The sequence below is a fragment of the Staurois parvus genome, unplaced genomic scaffold (genome assembly GCF_062004578.1).
Source record: "Staurois parvus isolate SC_StPar_1 unplaced genomic scaffold, SC_StPar_1.0 ptg000155l, whole genome shotgun sequence".
Taxonomy (NCBI): domain Eukaryota; kingdom Metazoa; phylum Chordata; class Amphibia; order Anura; family Ranidae; genus Staurois; species Staurois parvus.
The window spans coordinates 2,237,540-2,262,938 of record NW_028317951.1 but is presented as its reverse complement, the minus strand read 5'-3'; the positions used below and the strand labels follow the sequence as shown (position 1 = coordinate 2,262,938).

The 25,399-nt window shown below is 40.1% G+C and overlaps 1 protein-coding gene across 1 annotated transcript in view; it reads right to left on the bottom strand.

Moving 5' to 3' along the window:
* Positions 1-11,215: 11,215 nt before the first annotated feature.
* Positions 11,216-25,399, bottom strand: part of LOC149463241 (lysosomal amino acid transporter 1 homolog) — a 36,673-nt gene continuing 22,489 nt past the window's right edge. Inside the window, exon 8 of the mRNA XM_089675409.1 lies at positions 11,216-11,384. The gene's annotated coding sequence lies outside the window, so the exon portion shown is untranslated. The remainder of the gene's footprint in view (positions 11,385-25,399) is intronic.

Here is a 25,399-nt window from a genome sequence, read left to right as displayed (position 1 = left end):
AATGAACCTGAAGATACTCGGGATAATTAAGACAAACACAGGCCAGAATGCTCACAGTGGGGCCCCAGTGTGTACATCTTTGCATGCGCTGCCCCCTACCTCCCACAACTGTCACTGTGTCACTGGTTGCTAGGAGACTGTGGGATACACAGCATCATTGGTTGGTAGGATGCTGCAGGGTACAGAGCTGACAGCAACCTAGCAATCAGTGACACTGTGTAGCCAAGAGCAGCCTGGCAACCAGTGACAAGTTAGGGAAGTAAGCAGTAGTATGAAACCCTCTAAAAATGTTTACATTGTTATACAACTTAGCATTAATTTGACATATTTTATTTAATATGCATATGTATGTTAATACTCTTGAGATTTCAGCTTGTGTCTAAAAAATACAATTATCAATCTTTTCATGAATCATAATATTGGTTTGTGTTATAATCAGTAGGAACTGAAATAAATGTTTAGAAATACAGCTAGCGGTGCGCTGGACTAATTGAAAAGACAAGCATAGTGTTCCCCGATATTTTTCTCAGGTATACGGTGGTAGCATGAGGGCCTAGAACTTTTTGGCACTGAAGCGATACCTATGGCTGTTTCAGAGGTGGAGAGGTTTTCTAAACTGTGTGCACGTGAAACATTCTGTATTTTACTTTAACTACTATGTCTCTGGATGAACTTAATGAGGAACTTGAGATTAATACTTTAATTTAACAACTATAGAGTCCCCTCAATAAGAAATAAATGGCCATCTGGTTGATGGTTTCAGCATACCTTGTTCAAATGCTTGTATATGTACAATAGCCATATGGTAGCATCAGTGAGTTCTTAACTCTGGTCATATGTGGTTTGCATTTTATATTTTATTATTATCACAATGTATAGGCTATTATGATTACTAGTTCAGGTGTTATAATCATACTTTAAGTCTGTGGAAATAGATATACATACAGTTGCAAGAAAACGTATGTGAACCCCTTGGGATTACGTGGAGTTTTGCATGAATTGGGCATAAAATGTGCTCTGAACGTCATCTAAGTCACAACAATAGAAGAACAAAGTCTGCTGAACATAATACTATACAAACATTAGATGTTGCCATGGTTTAATTGCACATAACATGTAAACATTCACAGTGCAGGGGGGGGGAAAGTATGTGAGGCCCTAGCTTAATGACTTCTCCCAGAGCTAATTGGAGCCAGGAGTGAGCCAAACTTGACTCCAATCAGTGTGATGATATTGGATGTGTTGCTGACAGCTTTCCTGCCCTTAAAAAACACACACCTGTTTTGGGTTTACTGGTTTCAAGAAGCATTGTCTGATGTGAACCATGCTTCGCAGAAAAGAGCTCTCAGAAGACCTACGATCAAGAATTGTTGACTTGCATGAAGCTGGAAAGGGTTACAAAAGTATCTCCAAAAGCCTTGATGTTCATGTGTCCACCGTAAGACAGACTGTCTACAAATGGAGAAAGTTTAGCACTGTTGCTACTCTCCCTAGGTGTGGTCGTCCTGTGAAAATGACTGCAAGAGCACAGCGCAGAATGCTGCATGAGGTAAAGAAGAATCCCAGAGTGTCAGCTAAAGACCTACAGAAATCTCTGGCACATGCTAACATTTTTGTTGACGTATCTACAATAAGGAAAACATTAAACAAGAATGGAGTACATGGGAGGACACCACGGAGGAAGCCATTGCTGTCCAAAAAGAATATTGCAGCACGTTTGAAGTTTGCAAAAGAGCACCTGGATGTTCCACGGCACTACTGGCAAAATATACTGTGGACAGATGAAACCAAGATTGAGTTGTTTGGGAAGAACACACAACACTATGTGTGGAGAAAAAAAGGCACAGCACACCAACATCAAAACCTCATCCCAACTGTAAAACATGGCGGAGGGAGCATCATGGTTTGGGGCTGCTTTGCTGCCTCAGGGCCTGGACAGATTGTTGTCATTGATGGGAAAATGAATTCCAGAGTTTATCAAGACATTTTGCAGGAAAACGTATGACCATCTGTCCGCCAACTGAAGCTCCGCAGAGGATGGGTGATGCAACAGGACAATGACCCAAAGCATACAAGTAATTCAACAAAACAATGGCTGCAACAGCACAGAATACGCCTTCTGGAGTGGCCCAGTCAGAGTCCTGACCTCAACCCGATTGAAATCCTGTGGCATGACCTTAAGAGAGCGATTCACACCAAACATCCCAAGAATATTGCTACACTGAAACAGTTTTGTGAAGAGGAGTGGTCCAGATTGATGTGCAGGTCTGATCTGCAACTACAGGAATTGTTTGGTTGAGGTTATTGCTGCCAAAGGAGGGTCAACCAGTTATTAAGTCCAAAGGTTCACATACTTTTTCCTCCCTGCACTGTGAATGTTTACATGTTAAGTGCAATGAAACCATGGCAGCATCTAATGTTTGTGTAGTATTATGTTCAGCAGACTGTGTTCTTCTATTGTTGTGACTTAGATGATGTTCAGAGCACATTTTATGCCCAGTTCATGCAAAACTCCATGTAATCCCAAGGGGTTCACATAATTTTTCTTGCAACTGTATATTTTTATTACTATTATTATTAATTTTTATTTTTATAGTGTTGAGAATATGCAAAGGTAGCTTCAGATTATATATATATATATATATATATATATATATATATATATCCCTTATAATAATCCTTTACATACATGTTTGAATGTTTTATTAGGTTGCTATAGTTGCATTACCACTTTTCTGTCCTCATTTGTCTGGTCCCTTTAAGATCCGGACCTGAGGAGGAGTGTGCGCTTCCTATAAATATTTAGAGTGAAAAGGCATGGGCATGACTTGATAAAGGAGGCCACCCTTTTGAAACGCGTCATCATAGCAACCCAGACATGTTTCCTTGCCTTTCCTTTCTTCGGCCGTGTAGTGGTTCACCACTGATGGAGTAGAGCGCCAACTGAACTGGGCTCATGTGCACTCGCGAGGGCACGTCCGTGTCCTGTAACGGAGGTCTTGGTTTAGTCTGGCTGACAACGGGCTTCATACAGGCAGTCTGCACATTGCAAAACTGGATCTTACAGTGACCACATAGGAGGTCATTGGAAGGCACTGACGCACTTCTCTGTCATCTGACTAATGTGAGTGCATTGGATGAAGGTTTTATTGTTGCTTCAATAAACTGTAATACACTAGGGTGATTGTGCGCTCTTTCCTTTTTGTACTGAAATACATATACATTACATATTTCCATTTAGCACTTCTGTTCTGCCATTGATATTTATTGTAATTTTTAAGGTGAAATACGTATGCCACATCTATGCAAGTGGTCATAATTTTTCCTTATTATAAGATATTATTACTGTCTGTGTTTCCACTGGAGATTCATTGACCATTGTCTCCAAGATTTCCTCTCACTTCCTGTTGTGTCTCCAGGACCGGAAGTGAAAAGGGAATCTCCCCAACAAGACACAGACAGCAAAACAATAGACTGATGGGGGTGTTAACCAGTCCTTACACTTTTTACTAAACATTAAAAAAATTGTTTTGGCTATAAAGTTTTAAAACATTTTTCAAGAGAATCTGGCAAGGTCACCATCAGTAATAGTCTATACCATATGTAAAAATCCCAGAAAATAAAGAAAACTGACGCTGTGAAAAAACATACAAACTCGTAATTCATCTACAGGGTTATGTCCATGTTTCTGCATGGTACAATATTACAATGGTAATTCAGAATGAAGTGCTTGTTTTGCCTGCCTAAACCAAAATAACCTACAAATAAAGAAATAGAAAACATTTCTGTACTTTTATCTTTAATTCATGTATTTTCTATTCCAGCTATCATTGCAGCACAAAAACAGGTCTTTTTGAATGTCCAGGGCTACATTAGGAACTGTGTCCTTCAATAACCATTGTAAAATGCTTTACAGCTGGTAGCAGTCCTGACGTACAATGTACATGATTTGTGCCAAAATTCCATCACCTTATCAAATGGCAAAGCCTAACTGGGCAGAAAAAACAAAATGCTTCTAAACCCTATAATTACTTCACTGGACTCTCATTGGCACTTCTTCAGATGGCAAGGACTGATGGTTTCTTACTACTCTATGACATTCTCCCAACTGGCCTTGTTTCTGCTGCCTTGTGCCATCACAACGCCAGTCCTTGAAGATAACAGGACCCTCTGTGTACCCTTGTGATGAAAAACTTCAGCAGCCAATAGGGCAGTGCTTACTTAACCAGGAAGAGATATGCACTGCAAGAAGGATGCTTCCACACATTGCAGAGAAGGAGGACTTAAACCCAGTCTGTTACATGATCGATCACCCATTGGGTGAATTGCAAAGTGTATCTTTAAATGCCCAAAGATTAGCTTTAAAATAATCTGCCAACATGGGGTCACTTTAACTCATAGTACCACCTGAAAAAGAAGACATTCCACCTTTCTGGTGGACCATGTATTGAAAAGCTGCCCATCTGCCTGCACTGCCCAATTACTGTAAGTATTTGACCACTGGAAGAGCCTAATGCTTGTGCTCCCTACTGGCTCCTATAGTTCTTTCTACCAGCTAGTCTGTCCTTCTGGAAATGTAGTTATTTTATTTCTTCTTTTACAAGTGGCCTATTGAGTAAAAGTGATCCCTTACTCATAGGATGACTTTAAATATAGCCCATTCTGGTGTCAATGAAACAAAAGAAATAGGGCCTTTGTCTATGTTCCTGGACAGTTAGTCCTTATATAGAATAGTGTTTTCACAGAGTCTCAGGCACACATACAGTGATACAATTTCTAACCAAATTATAAAGCTTCTAAATGCAAGAACTTCCTGCGCTAGGAATGGGGCCCTATTCACCAAGCTGCTGACACAAAACTCCTTACCAACCAAAGTAAATAAATATATATAGTGCAGCGCTATCTCTAAATATACTAAATACATATAAATATAAAGTGCAAAAACTGACTGTTAAAGTGCTCCAAATATTACCACAAGGTACTAAATAAATGTGCAAAATAGTGCATTTACAAAAATATTTGTGCAACCCGTGTATTCCAAATCATACGGATAAAGTGCAATTAGTGACAATCATAATCACTTCAACCATCTGTAAATATGATGATATGATAATAGATCTACAGAAATTTATTATAATGTCCAAATGCAACAAAAAACTTTTTTCAATCTTCATGCATGTGTCACACGTGACCACACTTTGTGAATCCAAACTTTAGCCGTGATGGCCTCTCACCTCCTTGCCACGACCCCACAGGGTCAGCTCGCTTTTTAAACAGGACACAACTTTGATAGCTCACCAGGGCCTTCCTCGCCTCTTATACTCTATCACAGTCTCCTCATTTATATTCTTCTCCTCACAAGCCTTTAATACCCCATGCTATAAATCTCCTGCATGGGTATTAAGATACAGGGATTTCAAATATGGCCGCCACGCCGGAAATGACGTCACCGCGCTCCCAGAATCCTCCTCGCGTACCGACGCATTGCGTCACGGTAACACGTGACTTCCTCAGGGTGAACCCTGGTGAGCCCTGGTGAGCTATCAAAGTGGTGTCCTGTTTAAAAAGCGAGCTGACCCTGTGGAGTCGTGGCAAGGAGGTGAGAGGCCATCACGGCTAAAGTTTGGATTCACAAAGTGTGGTCACGTGTGACACATGCATGAAGATTGAAAAAAGTTTTTTGTTGCATTTGGACATTATAATAAATTTTCTGTAGATCTATTATCATATCATCATATTTACAGATGGTTGGAGTGATTATGATTGTCACTAGTTGCACTTTATCCGTATGATTTGGAATACACGGGTTGCACAAATATTTTTGTAAATGCACTATTTTGCACATTTATTTAGTACCTTGTGGTAATATTTGGAGCACTTTAACAGTCGGTTTTTGCACTTTATATTTATATGTATTTAGTATATTTAGAGATAGAGCTGCACTTTATATATAAAATTATAAAGCTTGTCACATTAACCTCTTCCCATCCACCCACTGCACATAGACAGTGGACGGGAAGCTTTACCAATGTGGGCTAAAGTACCTGTATGTCAGCCCGCATTGATAGCTCCTGCATGGCTCAAAGAGAGCACACCCCGGAGTTGGGTGATCGGCATGTCACAGATCACATTAGCGCTGTATCCAGGTGATCACATGGTGTTTTACTATGTAAATGCTGTGACCAATCACAGCACTCACATAGTAAACAATAGAAAGTGAAAGTAAATAAGATCACAGCCATACCCTATACAGCAACCTAATCATCACCATGCCCCATACCAGCACCCTGATCACTGCCATATGCCATACCAGTGCCCTGATCACCTCAATACACCATACCAGCGCCCTGATCACCTCCATACACCATACCAGCATTTTGATCACTACCATGCCCCTTACCAGCATCCTGATCACCCCCATCTCTCATGCTAATGTCCTTATCACTGCCATACCCCATACCAGCGTCCTGATCACTGCCATACCCCACACCAGCACCTGGCACTTTAGGGTCTCAACTGATTAATTTTCAAATATATATCCCATAGTTTGTAGACTCTACAGCTTTCACACAGGCTAAATAATATACACTGTTTTGGGTTATTTTAACATAAAAAAATTTAGCAGAATACATCTTGGCCTAAATTTATAAAGAAAAATTATTTATTTTCTAAATTTTATAACAAAAATGAAGCAAAAAATTATCTTTTTTCAGAATTTTCAGCATTTTTTTCATTTATATAGCAAAAAATAAAAAACCCACTGGTGATCAAATACCAACAAAAGAAAGCTCTATCTGTCTCAAAAAAGGATAAAAATTTCATATGGGTACAGTGTTGCATGAGTAATTGTCCTTCAAAGTGTGATAGTGCTAAAAGCTGAAAATTGACCTGGACTGGAGGGGGTGAAAGTGTCCGGATTTGAAGTGGCTAAAGTGTATGTAAACTGTAACAATGACTTTCACCTATTTAGACTGTTTAATATACTATCAAAAGTGTTTTGTTATATCTGTATGATAAATGCAAGAAAACACCTGTTGGTGCTGACAGCAATTCAGTGCTGTCCTGTGTCCTGTGCATTTTGCAGTCCTATATCGAGAAGTTGTTTTGTCTGCTACAAGTAAAGTTTTTTTTTTTGCCAAAATGCGTTAGCTTGTTATGTACTGTTAATGTACTCTATTATGTAGCCAAAAAAGATTTACACTTATGAGTGACACCAAGTAGCCAGCTTGATTATCTTATTATGTCGTCATCCCTGCTAAGGTTACTTCTGTGAAATACAGAATAACTCCCCCCATGTATAGAGGATAAGGCAAGGTGTTCTGTAGTTCTAGCACACTTCTTGTCCAAAGCAAATACACCACCCTAGGACAGGAAGTGTATAACTGACAGGATGATCAGGAGCGACTAAAGGCAAAAAAGTCTAAAATATGAAAACCATGAAAATATAAAACATCTAAGAAATTTTAAATTGTAATAAATTAAATAGTATACATACACTGTAAGTGACTTTCCACCTTGAATGACCTATATGGGGTTGATGTAAGCTCTATGATATTGTGTTATCAAGATTACAATCTGACTTGCCTGGTCCTCTTGTATTCTTTTCCTCCTATACAACCCTTGTTTCCCATAGATGAAATATCATTTCTATTTTAGTGCAGAAATGACAGGGATAGCTGTCTGTTCTCCAAGGTCTGCTTGTGGGACATTGCATATTTAGTGTGTGATTTAGGAGCTACAGATCCCACCAGTAATGGTATTTTCGGCCTTATATAATCTATCCTTTATCATTGCGAAACACAAATCTGAAACTCAAGCCGACACAGTATGGGATCCATTTATAAAGGTTTTCACACAAGATTCCCATAGCTTTTTCCCAAGACTCACACATTTTTCTAATTGGTTTCAATTGGAAAAATGTGAAAATCCTTAGAGAAAGCTATGTGAAAACATTTATAAATAAAGCCCTAAATGTTTACCTATAGACTGAAGCAGCAGTCATATTTCATTATTTCCTACAATAGGGAGAGGTTTATGGGATAGTTGTAGCATATACTGTATATGTTATATAATGCTGCTGATATGATAAAAAAGAATATGACAGAGCAGAGCTTATGTGATAATACAGTAAAAATGAATAATCAACCTCAAAACTAAATTTGATGATGTTTTAGGAAATATTTTGTAGTAATGGGACATTAGAAATTAGGCATTTAAATTTAATAGAAGGCATTAAAGTAGAACTCCAAGAATCATCTGTATTGCCAATGTAAGTCATATCGTTTATGGAGGGATACTGGAAATGTTGAAAAACAGTGTTGGAAGGTTGCTTGCTCCTTGTATTTTTTCAATGAATATAGGATGTTCTCCAATTGGACAAGGTGGTGAGGAGAGGTGGATGACATCATGATCCACTCTCATCCAATCAAAGAATGCCTTGCATTCATTAAAAAAAAATGCAAGGTGTCTTATGAATGGTGGCAGTACACAGTGAGTGACCCCTTCAGTATATGTAGTGCAGGCTCCTACAGTGCTTTTTAGCCTCCCCAGTAACCCTCCAAATATTAGATATGGATAATTACATTGTACCAAGCTGGACCAACTTAAGTTGGCAATAAAGATAATTCCTGGAGTTCTGCTTTAACAGCTTTCCTGCCGCCCTATAGCAGAAATACTGCTACAGGGTGGCAGGGCTGCACAAAATCAAGTATATATACGCAATTTTGCATTTCCGGGTAGGGGACGAGCACACCGTGCGTGCGCCCTAACTGCACCACAATTGGCAGACTTAGCTGTCGATCATCGGGTCCCGGGCTGGTGATTCCCTGCCAGCACCCAGCGATCGCTGAGTATCAGTGACGGGGGAGAGGTCTGTAAACAATACAGATCTCTCCCCTCTCAGCTCCTGCACACTGCTTTGTAGTGCTCTGCATAGCAGAGCACTACAAAGCAATGTGTTTACACAGTGAAACACACACACAGCACACAGTAAAACAGCACACCCTTTCGCCCCAGATGTTATCCCCTTCCTGCCAAGTGTCATTAGTACAGTGTCAGTGCTGTTTATTAGCCCTGATCACTGTATTAGTGTAACTGGGGATGTCAGTGACAGTTAGTTCCACCCCAGTGTCCAAATGCCCATCGCAGTCCCGCTATAAGTCGCTGATCGCCGCCATTACTAGTATTTATTAAAAAAAACAATTCCAGTGTATATAACGCCATTTGTAGATCCTGAAACTTTCAAGTAAACCAATTCATTTGCACGTATTTTTTTTTTTTTGTTAGCAAAGCAGAATGTAGCAGAATATATTTTGGCCAAAATTTATGCTGAAATTTGATTTTTTTAATTTTTTACTGGACATGTTTAATAGCAAAATGTCAAAAATACTGTTTTTTTTCTCAAAATTGTCGGTCTTTTTTTGTTTATAGTGAAAAAATTAAAAAACGCACATGCAAGCAAATACCACTGAAAGAAAGCTGTTTGTGGGAAAAAAGGACATAAATGTCATTTAGGTGCAGTGTTGCATGACCGCACCATTGTCAGTTAAAGTAACGTAAAAATGGCCTGTTCAGGAAGGGGGGGGGGGGGTAAATCCTCTGGAGGGCAAGTGGTTAAATGTATTTTGCATATCAGTCTGCCACCATTCCCAGCAGAGAGAACAAGGCTGCAATTTAAGTCAGTTGGGGCTCTGATGTACTGTACTTAGTTCTGTCCATTTAGGAGTGGGAGCTTTCTGAAAGGAGGAGACAAGAGAGTGATGATCTAATCAATGTTGTGCTGCTCCTTCTCTGACCTATCTGAGGATGGGGTGGGTCTTCAACTAGGCTATTTAGCTCAGCATCAGTATAGTCTGCAGGGAGGACTGGCTGTACAGAATTAAAAAAATCCTTTCGCAGGTATGAAAATGCCCATATTTGTACTTTAAATTGGTTCTAAAGCCTTAACATTTTTTACTTTAATGCATTCCTTGCATTAAGGTAAAAAAATGTTTAGGTATCGGCATCCCCCCCTCACCCCCCCTTTTACTTACCCGAGCCCTCATTTGATCAGCGCCATGCATGTCTGCAGCTCTCCCCTCACTTCTGTGTCTCGCTGGCTTTGCTGAGGCACCGAGAGCCATTGGCTCCCAGTGCTGTCAATCAAAGCCAATGACCAGGGAGGGAGGCCGAGTCCCGCTGTCTGTGTCAATAGACGCAGCAGCGGGGCTCGGGATTGAGCAGACATGGGTGCCCCCATGGGAAGCAGCTTCTTGTGGGGGCAATAGACAGAGAGGAGGGACCAGGAGCACCAGCAGGGGACCCAAGAAGTGGAGGTTCGTGGCCCCTCTGTGCAATTCCATTGCACATAGCAGGTAAGTATAGAGATGTTTGTTATTTAAAAGAAAAAAAAATACCTTTCCAATCATTTTAACCTTACATTTAGTTCAGCTTATCCCCCTTGGCGCCGGCGCCTCCCGGCCCTTTAAGGTTTTCAGAAGCTGGGAGGCGGGGCGAGTTTTAGGGTCATGTGACCGCCATGATTCGCTGTCAAGGCGGTCACATGATTGGGAAAGGTCTCGATTGAAAGAGGAGATCGTGACCTTTCCGTGAGTACCGGACATGTGTGCTGGCAGCACGCAGGGCGTGCGCTCTCAGCACATTTTTATTAATTGCACGCAAATGTGCGGCCGCTCGGGCGTCAAGGCCCAGAGGCCGGGAGGTCGCACATTTGCATGTGGCCAGCGCCAAGAGGTTAAAGGTGTCATTAAACCCACATAATTAAAAACTATCAATAAATGCTGTATTACATGATGTTCATACTCATTCTATGGGATTCACATTCTGTAGTCTGCAACAAACCTAGTTGATTCTGCTGTTCTCAGTCTCCCTCTCCAGTCCATGTCCCCACTGCAGTCAGGGATTTTGCAGAGCAGTGTCAGCAGCAAGTGCACATGCTGTTTTGATTGTATTTTCTTCCATGAGCATTTCCTCCCCATCACATCTGAGCAACCCATGTGACTATAGAATCACACATGTGGGCATATACACAGTGGTAAATGACAGCACATTCCCTCTATGTCTATTAACCAGCTAAAGACAAGGGGAACCAATTGCATCTTGATAAATGAAGGTTTCACCTTCCTATTATTCTAAGACACAGGCTGGAGGGGTATGACACAGCCTGTGACTGGCAGAAATGTGCCCGCACCATGTTATTGCCAAAAAATAATAAATATTTTATTTCAATAAAAGAATTTATTGATATTAATTATTTATTTCACTCTGTATTTCAAAGTCAATTTTTTTATTTTTATTTTGTACATGTGACCAACAGCAGGCCTAGAAGCTCCTCCTGCCACTGTTTCCTTGCAGGCAGGCTGGCAAAGAGCTGGGTCATGTGACAGCTGTAGATTGATTAAGAAAAAGGTACTTACATTTGTTTTTTTCATTAAAATAATTACAGTACATCATCCACATACAGAAAGAGAATGGAACATGTAAATTAAACAGTGTGTGCTTAGTATCACTTTGATGAAGAATAGATAACACAAAGCATAAAAATTAAAAAAATATATTTTGTGTCATCTGCACAAATCATCCCAGTAATCCAAAACATTTGTCATTTGGCCAAAGAATAGGTTTGAAAAACAGCACTAAAGAGACTGACTAAAGAGAATGATCCTTTGTCTGTTTAGGAATCAAACCATGGAAGTAAAATGTACTGGGGCTGATTTTGCATTTTTCACCCTGGTATGTGCCAAGTCTCCCAAAGGGTTCAGAGGAAATTTCCCTTGGGCAAAAAGGACTCCTTTAGTAAGTCCCATTGTCTGACTCAGAAATACAGATCACAACAGCTGAGTGTTTAGGAATTATTTTCTTTGATATTTTTAATGCATGTTGTGACATACTGTGACCTTCCATCCACTATGAAACCTAAATGATAAAAGCTAAGAGCACGATTCAAGAGAAAATTTTACCCCAGCCTGGGCTAACTTCAAACAGCCAGTGGGGATTAGCAAATGAGGAAAAATATTGTTTTTTTTCCCATTTACAAACACTGTTTAAATATATGACTAAACACTGGCCAGACTAAAATTACCTCTAAGACTTAGCCTCTTAGACTAAGCACTACACATTTAAGGAGCCACTGGTTGCTTTTTTGGTACAAGAGTCTCCCACCAAGTGCCCTGGTGTCACATGTGGATCTCAGCTTCCCTGATGTTGTCTGTAGTTGATTTACCCAAAGCACACATTTTCTGTAAAGTGCTTCATATTTGGAAAAAAAATCAGTCCCGTTTTGCACAATTAGTCTGATTTACTGCTACTTGGAAAATCTGAATTTGCTCCACAAATGGATTAAGGTTGAGCACCTCCAGAATTACAAAATTCCAGGTCCTATGCTACTCACAGAATTTCTTTTGTCCAAACAGTTTTGCTTTAATTTGCTTGGCTCATTGGCTTTCTGAACAAAACAATTGTTATAGCATGTAATCAAATGCGGACAATGCTTACAATTGCTGGGGACATTCAGGAAGTGTGTGCGTCATCCATCAAAGTGTTTGTGATCGAAGGTGCTATCAATGATATATAATCATTACAAACTACACTATAGAGTGTCTGTAAAAATTCTATAACACATATGAATACAGAACTCAGCCTCAAAGGGTTCCTGTGCAAAATTTGTGAAGTGTTTTTCAAATTTTATATATCTGTTTGGTCTCTTTAGTTATTTTGAATTACAATCCTGCCATCTAGTGACCAAACTGTAGAATGCATGGGACAGTTAAAGACTATCTAAACCCAATATTTCATTGTCCTGATATAGGTCTACTACCATGTACTTGTATGAAAAAGTATCTTGTTCTTATTGTATTGCTTCATTTGTGTTTAATCCCTGGTGTTCCTGCCAGTCCCTCTGCTTTCCTATTAAACTGACTGACCACACCAAGCAGGAGAACACAACGTGGTCAGTTCTCTAGTTGTGCTGGGAACTGAGTCACCTCTTCTCCAATGACTTGTTTTGACGTGAGCCCCAAAAGAAAACCTAATGGGTGTCCCTCTCCACTCTTTACAAATAGAAACAAAAAATAAGTTTGGCCTTTAGTTTTATTTTAAGTCACAAACAGTCACTGAACACAGGTTCTATTTCAGGTCAGTGCCAAAGAGGATGAGTTTGATAACCAGGCAACTAGTATTTTCAGAAGACAATAGCAGCAATAGCAGCTTTCAGGACAATATTTAACCAAATTAATTTATGAGTTCACATTATTAAAAATGGATTTGAGACAGCTCATCACTATCACAGTGATCAGATAATAGGTAACCTGGTCTCCCAGTTCCCGATTGTTCGTACCAGTCCCAGAACTGTGTAGAATGCTCTAAGGAAAATACAGGAACGCCAGAACCCAGAACTGTGGGTATAGGATTTTAACTTTTCTTTTTTTTTTCAATGGTTGAATTTGATGAACTTTTGTCTTTTTTCAGCCAGACTAACTATGTAACTACGTAACTATATATATGCGGCCCCACGTACAAAGACCCACTTCCTTGAGGACGCATATGTGCTATGCTTGTCAGGAAGGGGTTAAATGGGCTGCCTTAACGCAATGATGCCTGTCAAGGTGCCAGGATGTACTCTTGGGGCTCTTTAACACAGCTATGTGACCATACAGGCACTAAGCGCATAACTTCTGCCACTTGTGTTCACATGCACACGTGTATGGATATATTTGTAACTGTCTGCCGCCCGCCATATAAGGAAATGACGGGAGGGCAGCGGTTCTCTTGTTCCGGGAGGAGGTCATATGATGCGGCGATCGGTGGCGCACTGTTTCCCTGGGACACAGTGGATCACCGATTGCAGTAAAGAGCCGATGACGTAGGCTCTATCTTGTGATCAGCTGTGTCCAATCACAGCTGATAACATGTAAATAGGAAGTGCCGGTTATCGGCAGTTCTCTCCTCACACTGACAGCACGTGAGGAGAGGAGAGTCGTTAAGCAGTATGATCAGTGCCCTGATGATCAGTGTAGCCCCATCAGTGCCATCTGTCAGTCCACAAACCAGTGCCAATCAGTGCCACATAGTGCCCATGAGAGCTGCCTTTCAGTGCCAACTATCAGTACCAGTCAGTGCCCATCAGTGATGCCTGTCAATGCCCACCAGTGATGCCTGTCAATGCCCATCAATGCCTCCTCATCAGTGCCACCTATCAGTTGCCATATCTGCAGCCTTATTAGCGGACATCAGTGAAGGAGAAAAATTACTTACAAAATTTTATAACAGAAACTAAGAAAAAACTTTTTTCAAAATGTTGTCTTTTTAAGTTTGTTTAGCAAAAAATAAAAAACCAAGAGGTGATTAAATACCACCAAAAGAAAGCTCTGTCTCAAAACAATTACAAAAATGTTGTTTGGGTACAGTATTGTATGACCGCGCAATTGTCAAAGTGTGACAGCGCTGAAAGCTGAAAATTGGCCTGGGCAGGAAGGGGGTAAAAGTACCCGGTAGGCAAGTGGTTAAAGATGTAAAATTTTACATTTCAAAAACTACACCAATACACGTGCAATTGCAAATGTAAGTGTCTGCAGTGATGCATGAATAGCTGTGCACAACATATTCTGTAATGCTTGTCAAGTTACATCTGTGGATCCTGGACACCACAATGGTTGCATGCCTTAATGTACACTCCCAAGTCATGCTGGTAGGTTCACTGGCTTCTGTCTAAATTGGCCATAGTATGAATATGAGTTGGGGACATTAAATTGTAAACTCTTTGAGTGTTAGGGACTGATGTGAATGTACTATATGTAAAGCACTGCCTAAACAGTTGGTGCTATACAAACATATGTGATAAATAATAAAATAATAGTGTTCATCAAAACTTCTGAAAGCTGCCTGAAAGATTTGGCTGTGATGCCCACTGGCCTCATACAAACTGAAGCCTGTGTAAAGAAGGCCCAAAAGGGCAGCTTTGAAGATATAAATAAGAGCTGCCACTGGTGACTTGTTTTTGAATATACATGTTCGATTTGTTTCATTGTGAATTGAAATTCTGACAAAATTTTCGTTATTTGGAGATTCGGATGTGTCCAAATCTCAATAGTAACAAATTTCAGCAAATCCAAAATAAATTCTAATGAAAACAACTCATTTATATTCATTTGGCTGACAGGATGCAATAGTTTATTAATGTTTGAAGCATTTGAAATAACATAACATAAGGAGTGATCCAAATTGATTTGGCTCAATTTCATTTTTTTTTGCATTAACATTTTTCATTACTATAAAAAAAATAATGAAACATATTGCAACAAATACCATAAGGTTTAAGAGTGAAATGATTCCTACTTTTTGCACTTGGGTTGGATGGAGGTAGATCCATCAGAATATCTGAATCATAACATAAAAAATGAATCCAAAATGTATTTCGTTCCATTAGTTACCCCAATCAATATTGTCCAGTCAGCTCATTACATTCTTCTGTGTGGAATGGACTAGTATGGTGACTCAGAGTACACAGGTTTTTTTTCTTAAAATAATGAATTCACATGTTAAAATGCATACTACCAGTCTCAGGAAATAACTTCTGAAAATTCAGACTGATTTGGAACAACAAATAGACAAAACTAATTTGAATATGTGAGACAAATTCCAAAAACAAATCAAACATAGTGAATATGACAAAACGATTTACTTAATGAACAAAACATAATACATTTTTCCATCATGCACATCTCTATTTTTGAATACGTCCATTTTATAGTTGACATTTTTGATCCCGGCATCACCTATTAAACCACTAAGGTGTACGTTTACTAAGCAGAGATAATTTATCTAATTTCAGTTCTCTGCAGTTCTCAGGGAAAAGTGTGTGTGCACATACTGTACACTAGATATAAAACACAAATATACATACATAAACATAGTTCTAATTTATACCAATGTTAACCCTGCTGGTACTGGTATTCGGTAGAAAGAAGCCTTCTTCCTCACATCACAGCAGCTACTCACCAAGATTCTCCAGCTCTGAGATGGATAATCTGGGACGGAGATATTTTAAAGAGATGGCCAGTGAGATCTTCAGATCTCATCTTCATAAACTGGCCATCTCCGTAAAAGTGAATGACAGAAGGGTGTGTCCTGTGATGAGAAGAGAAGAAAATGTTCTCCGCTCCTCACCTCAGCTTCATAAACTGGCACACCTGAGAGATCAGCTGTGATCCTGAGAATCTCAGCTTTTCTCTGTTTCTAATGCAGGCCATACACGGGTCGTTTATCGGCCGATAAACGAAAAATCGGTCGGCCCCGTTGCCGATGCTGCCACCAATGTCCATGAAAAATGGCCGGTTTTCGCAGATTTTACAACATGACCGATAAAAATAAATGAGGAGATCTGCGAAAAACAGCTGACTGGCTGGCCCCACTAATGGCTTGAATATCGGACGATAAAGGACCCATCAATGGCCTGCATTAAATGGACACCTAAATCAGGGAACACACATAGCTGGAGTTCTTGCTTATAAGACCTCATTGGCTACATACTTGTTCAAGCTGACTCAGTAGGAAGTACAGTCCAAACTAGTAAGACTACTCCTGACCCTAAAAATAAATACATTAAAAAAATGCAATCTGTACTGCCTCACTCCCAGCAATATTCCCACCCTTCTTCCCTGGAATATATAACTACATGGCTGCTTTTGCGCAACATGAAAAAAAAAAAGTATCCTGTAGTTCATTTTAACTGGATATGGTAAGATTTGAGGAGAAAGATGAAGCATGATGCAAAGGACATTATGATTACTTAAAGGAGAACACCACGTTCTTAAAAAAAAATATAGCAAATAAAAAATATAGTATGTACAATTACTACACAATCCATATTATAATTTAATGTTATTAGAAAATGACATTTCTTGCTTGGCTGACTGATTTTCTCAGAACTCTGCACTAGGATACAAGTACAATTTTAGGCATCCTCTGCAATAGGAATTATATTTTTGGTGAGATGTTCCCTAAAGCCTGGTACACACATTATTGTTTTTTCTTTGTTCAACCCAACGGGCTGAACAAAAAAAAAAAAAAAAACTGAGGTCACTGTACTAACTATGTGAGGTTAGTACAACGATCGCCCCGCTGTGCTATTGTGTTCAGACAGGCTGACTAGCCCCTGTCAGAATACACCGGTTAGTGCTTGCAGCCATTGGCTGCAAGTACTGATTGGATGATGACTGGCAGCTGGTATTCCAACATACTTATTTGAGAGAAGTTGGTCGTGAGATTGGCTTACGACCTCCAAGCAGCTGTACATATGAGCTGAAAGTCAGCCCATTTCTACTGTAATGGCGGATTTCAGCCTATGTGTACAGGGGTTAAGGGTTAACTGTTTTGAAAGGGATGCAAACACTGCAACTTTGTTAGAACAATGAACGTGCATCAGCTGATTATATTTATTTATTACAGGTACTTATATAGTGCCATCAATTTACACAGCACTTTACATATATATTGTAAATTCACATCAGTCCCTGCCCTCAAGGAGCTTACAATCTAAGGTCCCTAACTCACATTCATATCTATCTATCTATTCAGTCGTATCTGACCCTTGGGGATTGCATGGACCGTCACTCGTAAGCGACTTTCTCCATAAATTCTCTTAGCAATCATTTTTACAGGGTAGGTTGCCGGGTCTTTCCCCAACCCCTACCATGCAGGAGATCCCACATGGCCAGGGATGAAACTAGGACAATTTATACAGAAGCCAATCAACCTACCAGCATGTCTTTGAAGTGTGGGAGGAAACCGGAGAACCCAGAGGAAACCCACTTGAACACAGGGAGAACACGCAAACTCCATGCAGGAAGCACCATGGTCGGGAATCGAACCCATGACCCAATTACTGCAAGGCAGAAGTGCTAACCACTAACCCACTGCCCCGCCCATACGTACATATACAAGGGCCAATTTAGACAGGAGCCATTTAGTCTACCAGCATGTCTTTGGCATGTGGGAGGAAACCAGAGTACCCGCAGGAAACCCACGCTGGCACAAGGAGGGCAAGCAAACTCCAGGCAGATAGTACAAGGGTTGGGATTCAAACCAATGACCCTAGTGCTGCTAGGTGGAAGTGCAAACCACTTAGCCACTGTGCTTACCAATTATAACATGTGGTGGCTGCATTTGTTTTCTTTTCTTAGGCATTTTCCCAATGTTTTCATCTGCCTGTAACACAGTTCCTGTATTAAAGTGCCTACACTCTGGATGAAGGAGCAAGAGACACCTCTGGACAGCAGCTTTGTCAGCCTGGGGGGAGAGCAGTGGTGTATTTAGGTTTTGTGCTGCCCTAGGCAACACAAAAATTGACCGCTGCTGCTACCCCCCACTACCCTGCCCCAGTGGTACCGCCCCCCCTCCTGAAAACTGCGCCTCGTGGTAAATATGAGCCTGCTCTCCACCAAGTATAGATTCCCCTCCTCAGTACAGACCCCTTCTCCACCAAGTATAGTCCTCCCTCACTAGAGAACTCATTCCCCTCTAAGTACAGACCCTTCTCCATCATTATAGACCCCCCTCCACTTGTGCTAGTAGGGAGGTGGGCGGGGGGGGGGTTCAGATATGTGCTGGGGGGGCACTTTGGGAGGGGAGAGGGCTTGTACTCTTGTGTGGAGTCAGATTTCAAATCCAAAACTAATTTCTAGCATAGATCATCTCCCATCCCAAAGTGCCCCCCTGCACATATCATCTTAACCCCCCAATCACTCTTTTTTTTTTTTTTTTACTTTTCCCCCCTTTCCCACTCTGTCCCCCTCCTCTGCTCAGGAACAATATAAGAAAATCAGTACAGACCTGAGATCAGCACAGACATGCACAGCGGTGTCTCTCCTCCTCCTGTGTACATGTAGACAGCGGAGGAGAGGGAGGCGGCTTCAGTGCGCTCTGCTGATAGTCAGCCGGGGACAGAGCTGCGGATCAGTGTTTGTGCGGCATCAGCTCCGGTGCCCGGCTGATGGATCCTGTTTCAGTCCGCCTCCCCATTGCACACACAATGAGCAGAGCCAGAGCAGTACCAGCACTCAGATCACTCTGTATCCTGTGTCACTTCTGTCAGGGGGGCAGCTCCGCCCCCCTGAAAAATGCAGCCCTGGGCAAATGACTTGTTTGCCTTGTGGTAAATATGCCCCTGGGGGAGAGGAGTGTTTGAACAGACAACCCTAGTGCTGCTAGGTAGGAGTGCTAACCTCTTAGCCACTGTGCTGCCCAGTGAACACAAACACTCCCATTCAAGAATCTGTAATCCAAGGACATACAGCTTTTTCTTAACAGAATCAGTTAGGCAGGCCATAGACGGGCTGTTTATTGGCTAATAAATGAAAAATCGGTCGGTCTTGTTGCCGATGATGCCACCAATGTCCACGAAAAATGGCAGTTTTTTGTAGATTTTCCAGCATGACCGATAAAAATAAATGAGAACCGCAAAAAAATGGTCGACGGGCTGGCCCCACTAACACCTTAAATATCGGCTGATTTTTCGTGTGGATGAAAATTCGACCACTAAATGACCCATCTATGGTCTGCATTAGGGCTCTGCTACAAAGCTTGTTAAAATACTTGCAATGTCATTATACACTAAGAGGGGAATGTATTTTTTTTCCTCAAGAAATGTGGAGTTCCTAAAGGGACAGTTCACACTACAGAAACGCAGTCCAGATGCGTTTTTGCATGTGCATTTTTAGCACATTCCAGTGTGTTTTTTATGTGTTCCAGTGCGATTTGTTACGCATTCCAGTTCATTTTTTCTCCTCTTTTTCTTCAATTTAAATAGGGACATGTGCTTTCGAGTGTGTTTTTGCTGTGTTTTCCCACGTTCCAGTGCAGTTCTGTGCAGAAAAAGTTCAGCATGTTCTTTTTTTTTCTGCAACCAGAATGCACTGGAACTGCAAGCACTGATGTGAACTATGACATTGACAAACATATAACCTACTTTCTGTGTGTTTTGGATGCAGAAAAAAAAGTTATTGAAGCACATGTAGTGTGCACTGGCCCTAAATGTTTTTCTGCTGCCCTCTGTAGTGAGTCCAGACAGCTGCATCTGACTACAACAAACTAATAACTCCCAATCAATAAGTATCTAACCAAGCAAACCCCTGATACTACATAGTTGTTGGTAGAACTAAAGGAGATTGTAATGTGTGTGGCGAGCCTAAGATGACCTTATAAATGTATACAATTAGAAATGTTTTAAAAATTTGCATTTTTTTTATTTTATTTGCCAACTATACAGAATGTATAGAGTAACTAGCATTAAATGCCCCTTTAAAAAATACATGTCTGGTGACACAGGCAATTGTCTGGTCACATAAAAGGTTTGATTACTTAGTGATTAATGACCACAGGGATAAATAAGGCATTTACAGTGCCATTTACATATTGAACAGCCTTGCTTTGCACCTTTAATTCCTTACAACAGGCTTAGGTAAGCAAACACTGTAACTGAAAGGTTCTAAAACAACAGATTTGATCCATTCAGACTTTAAACAACATATGCTAAGTTGGCATGCAGGTAGTGTTTTGTTCCTGCACACTATTATAATCACAGGAAAAAGCTGACTTGAGTTGGATTCGGGTACAGCTAAAAAAAACAAAAAACAAAAACAATCTTCATTTATAAAACTTAGGTAGTAGAGACTCTAATTATTTTAGTAACCTTTTCAGTCATGGCAAAATGCAAGTGCATATGTTAACTCTGTGAATGTCAACAGGTAGGTCGTTCAAAACAGTGTATTTTAAATCTGACAGCTAGCAAAAACTATAAACTACTTACCGGTGTTAAGGAGAAAAGTCTCACTGGTTACCCAGAACACATTTTGAACCAAGATGGGCACATCCTAAAATTTCTTGGAGAAAGATCTGTCTGTAAACAGACAACTCAGAGAAAAAAAAAAAAAAAAAAAAGGGGATCTTTGATTCAGGATCCAAAATCAACTACAGTGTTTCACGTCCAGCATGACTTGATCAAACCTTACAATGTAATATGGATTGTTTCATCACCAACTTTCTTCTTGTCACAGGTCATCATTGTCCCAAGATGATTTGCCATCACATTTGTGGATTGCTGAAGCTCCTTCATAGCTACGGTTGGCCCCATTGGCTGATTTTGGATTAATGCTCTACTTAAGGAGATTTGATTGATTACCTTTCTCCAGGCAGAGTTGTAGTCATTCCATATTTTTGGCATGTAATAATGCATTTAAAAAAAAACTCTGCATCTCATTTATTAATGTAGCTCTAATTGCTTTTAATTTGTTTTATCTTGCTTGTTTTCATTTTCATGTGAAGAAATGAAAAGGCATTGGGCAATATCACACTTTGAGGTCGAAGGTCACAGCAGAGGTCAGGTCAAGGATCAAGCATCAGGTGCACAGATGTAGCCGCATGTATTTACCAATACCAATTTTAGGCTCTGCTTTTTCTATAATTTACAACCCATTGAAAGTCAAGTGGTACTAAAACCAATCTGTTTCTTTTCTTTTTTTATTGCTTATTGATATTAATCTCCATTACTCTGTTCTAGCTTGCAGCTGCAGGGCTTTATACGACATTAGTTACCATTTGGTGTTCTGGTGAGCACAATTTTTATAATGTGATACATACTGTATTTATATTGGCCAAGCAATGCTGGTAAATGTTTTGCCACATCCATGAACTGTCCGGGCTTTAAGAACTCAAAGTTTTTGCGAAGAAAAGCAATCAAATATATATATTTCATTGCATATTTTATGTAACAATACATTAGATGTGATGTTTGAAGGGACTGATAAACCTGTCTAATGTTCAATTCGAATATAATAGGCATTGGGGTTGCACTGATACCAAGCATTTTCATAAGTACTTGTACTCGCGCAAACGCTCCAATACATAAAACTGACGCCTATACTGATACCCATACAAAAATAATGTGCTCAAATTGCATTGCAAAGAATAGCATGCAATTTGAACAGGAAGGTGGTGCGATTCCTATCCAAATCACATGCGGTTTCCTGCACCACTCTTGTTAACCCAAGCTGGTCATAGTCACAGCCTGGGTTTACATAGGAGCGGTGAGGGAAACCCGCATGTGATTCAGACAGGTATCACACTGCACTCCTGTTCAAATCACGTTATTCTTTGCAGTGCGATTTGAGCCCATTCATTTTATATGGGCTCACATCACACTGCAAAGGCATCAGTATTTGGTATCAGCGAGTACTTGAGTACAAGTATTGGTACTCATACTCGCCGTTAAAAAAAAATAAAAAAGTATTGGTACATCCCTAGGCATTTCCTTTTTTTTCCCCCCTCTTTTCAAGATTGGCCTCGGTGAACTTTGGTGAGACGTTCCAGGTCCCTCTAGGGAGTGAAGATGGTGCACGCCTCCGAGGTGATGTATTTTTATCCGTTGTAGGTCATAGGATTCATTGGGTTGTAAGTGTACATCTAGCAAAATATAGGGTAATGCTCTTAAATGTATTACCCTAATGTAGATTAGATGTGATATTGTTTCTACTGATGTTTCAGCTGTTTGTACCGTCTCATTTCCCCGAGGAGAATGTCTCGAACTGCATTGGAAAAAAAGAAATTGTTACCCAAGTTGTACTGTGATCACTACGTGGTTCAATAGCTTTAATGTTTTTGGTATCATGTGACAAATAAAAATTGGTATTTTGCTTATATTCTTGTACTTGAAATGCCTGCAAAGTCCCAATCAAAAATTACTGTTGTGTTGCATTTGATATTTCAGGAATGTTGGCATTCTTGGATGTGGGTGGAGACATTTGAGGTCTTCAAATAGAAAGAAAAAAATTAATATGTGTGGACACCATTGAAGAACAGGTAACTGCACATTCCAGGAGTGTTTGTCATTTGTTTTCATCCAGACAATTAAATGGAGTTACAAAGTCACACTGCATCATCTAAGAATGAATTTCAATGCAAGTGATACTACATGCATTTTCAATCCTATCTAGTGTAAAACAGGCCTCAGTTTATCATAATGGAACTTGGGTCTATAGGAAAACATCAATGTGTCACCAACACAACAGGTAAAGACTTTTTTTTTTGTGTTTTGGAACTTGTGCAATGGCCTTACCTACATAGATAATGCTTTAGGATTTGGACAGCTCACACTGTTACATGTTCACATAACAAGGTCATCTAATTAGCCCAAATACTTATATAATCCTGTTACATAATCTTTAAATACAGCGGAGTGATCACAGAGTAGATACATTAGACAGACATTACACAAAGCACAAGAAAAACTATTACTTTCTGTGTGATAAAAACCTTAAGCCTGACAAAATATCTGGGGTCTTTGACCAGTTTAAAGACTACAGTTGTGAATGGCTATTACAAAACATTTCCCAAAATAAAGGCCCTCATAACCCCGATTATTATTATTCAGTATTTATATAGTTTACACAGCGCTCTAAATGCAATACAGGAGGAATAAGAGGGCCCTGCTCGTTAGAGCTTACAATCTAAATGGGGAGGGTCAAAGGATACAAAAAAGGGGGATGAGCTGATAGAGAAAATAAAAGTACAGTTATTGGCGGAGGCAGAATAGGGTTTTTCGAAGAGAAAACTTTTCAGGGATCCCGTAAAAGTAGACAAGAGTAGGAGAAATTCCATAGGATGGGAGGAGCTCAGAAGAAGTCCTGGAGGTGAGCATGGGAGGAGTGGCCAAGGGAACTAGAGAGCTGGAGGTCTTGGGAGAATGAAGAGAGCAAATTGGTTGGTATTTTGAGATCAGGTTAGTGATGAAGCTAGGGGCTGAGCTGTGGATGGTTAAGTTGTATTTTGAATTTAATTCATTGAGGGAGTTGTAGCCAACAGAGGCAGACACTGAATGGTTGGTAAGGTGGATGAGCCTGGCAGCAACATTCATGAAGGACTTGAGGAGGGATAGCTTATGTAAAGGTAGGCCAATGAGGGAAGTTGCAGTAGTCGAGGCGAGAGATAACCTGGGAGTAAATTAGAAGCTTTTTGGTGTCATTGGTTAGGAAGGGGCATATTTTGGAAATGGCCAGGGGAATATTTTGGAGATGATATACAGTGAGTAAAATAAGTATTAAACACATCACCATTTTTCTAGGTAAATAGATTTCTAAAAAGTGTTATTGGCATAAATTGTTTACATGTCGGCAACAACCCATGCAATGCATACAAAAACCAAAACAAGTAAGTTCAGAAATTAAGTTATGCATAATAAAATGGAATGACACGGGGGAAAAAAAAAAAAAAAAAAAAAAAAAAAAAGAAGTATTGGACACATGCAGAAAGGAAGATGCAAAAAAGGCATAGAAAGCAAAGACACCAGCTGACATCTATCAGTAATTGGAAAGCAATCCTGCCCCTTGTCAGTGCAAATTAATATCAGTTGTTATCAACTGATAGCCTATAAAAAAAGTTTCTCATTACCAAGGAGTAGCACACAAAACATCTCATGATGGGTAAAAGCAAAGAGCTCTCTCAAGACCTTCGCAACCTTATTGTTGCAAAATAAAAATACCGATGGCATCGGTTACAAAAGGATTTCTAAAATTCTGAATGTTCCAGTGAGCACTGTTAGGGCCATAATCCAGAAATGGAAAGAACATCCTTTCACCATAAACCAGCCATGGCCAGGTGCTCTTCGCATGATTTCTGACAGAAGAGTGAAAATAATTATCAGAAGATTTGTCCAAGACCCAAGGACCACTTGTGGAGAGCTTCAGAAAGACCTGGAATTAGCAGGTACAATTGTTTCAAAGAAAACAATCATGGCCTGTATGCACGCTCACCATGCAAGACTCCATTGCTAAAGAAAAAGCATGTTGAAGCTTGCTTAAAGTTTGATGCACAACATTTAGACAAGCCTGTGAAATACTGGGAGAATATAGTCTCGTCAGATGAGATCAAAATTGAACTCTTTGGATGTCATAATACACTCCATGTTTGGAGATCAAATGGCACTGCACATCACCCCAAAAACACATTTTGAGGTGAGAACAGAATGGTGTGGAGCTGTTTTTCTGCATACGGTACTGGAAAACTTCAGTTTTGTGAAGGAAGGATGAACGGAAAAATGTACCAAGACATTTTTGATAAAATCTGCTACCATCTACCAGGATGGTGAAGATGAAATGAGGGTGGACATTCCAGTAAGATAATGATCCCAAACACAAAGCCAAGGAAACTCTCAACTGGTTTCAAAGAAAGAAAATAAAGCTGCTAGAATGGCCCAGCCAATCACCTGACTTGAATCCAATAGAAAATCTATGGAAAGAACTAAAGATCCGAGTTCACAAAAAAAGAGGCCCATGGAACCTTCAAAATTTGAAGACTGTGTGGAAGAATGGGCCAAAATCACACCTGAGCAATGCATACGACTAGTTTGTCCACA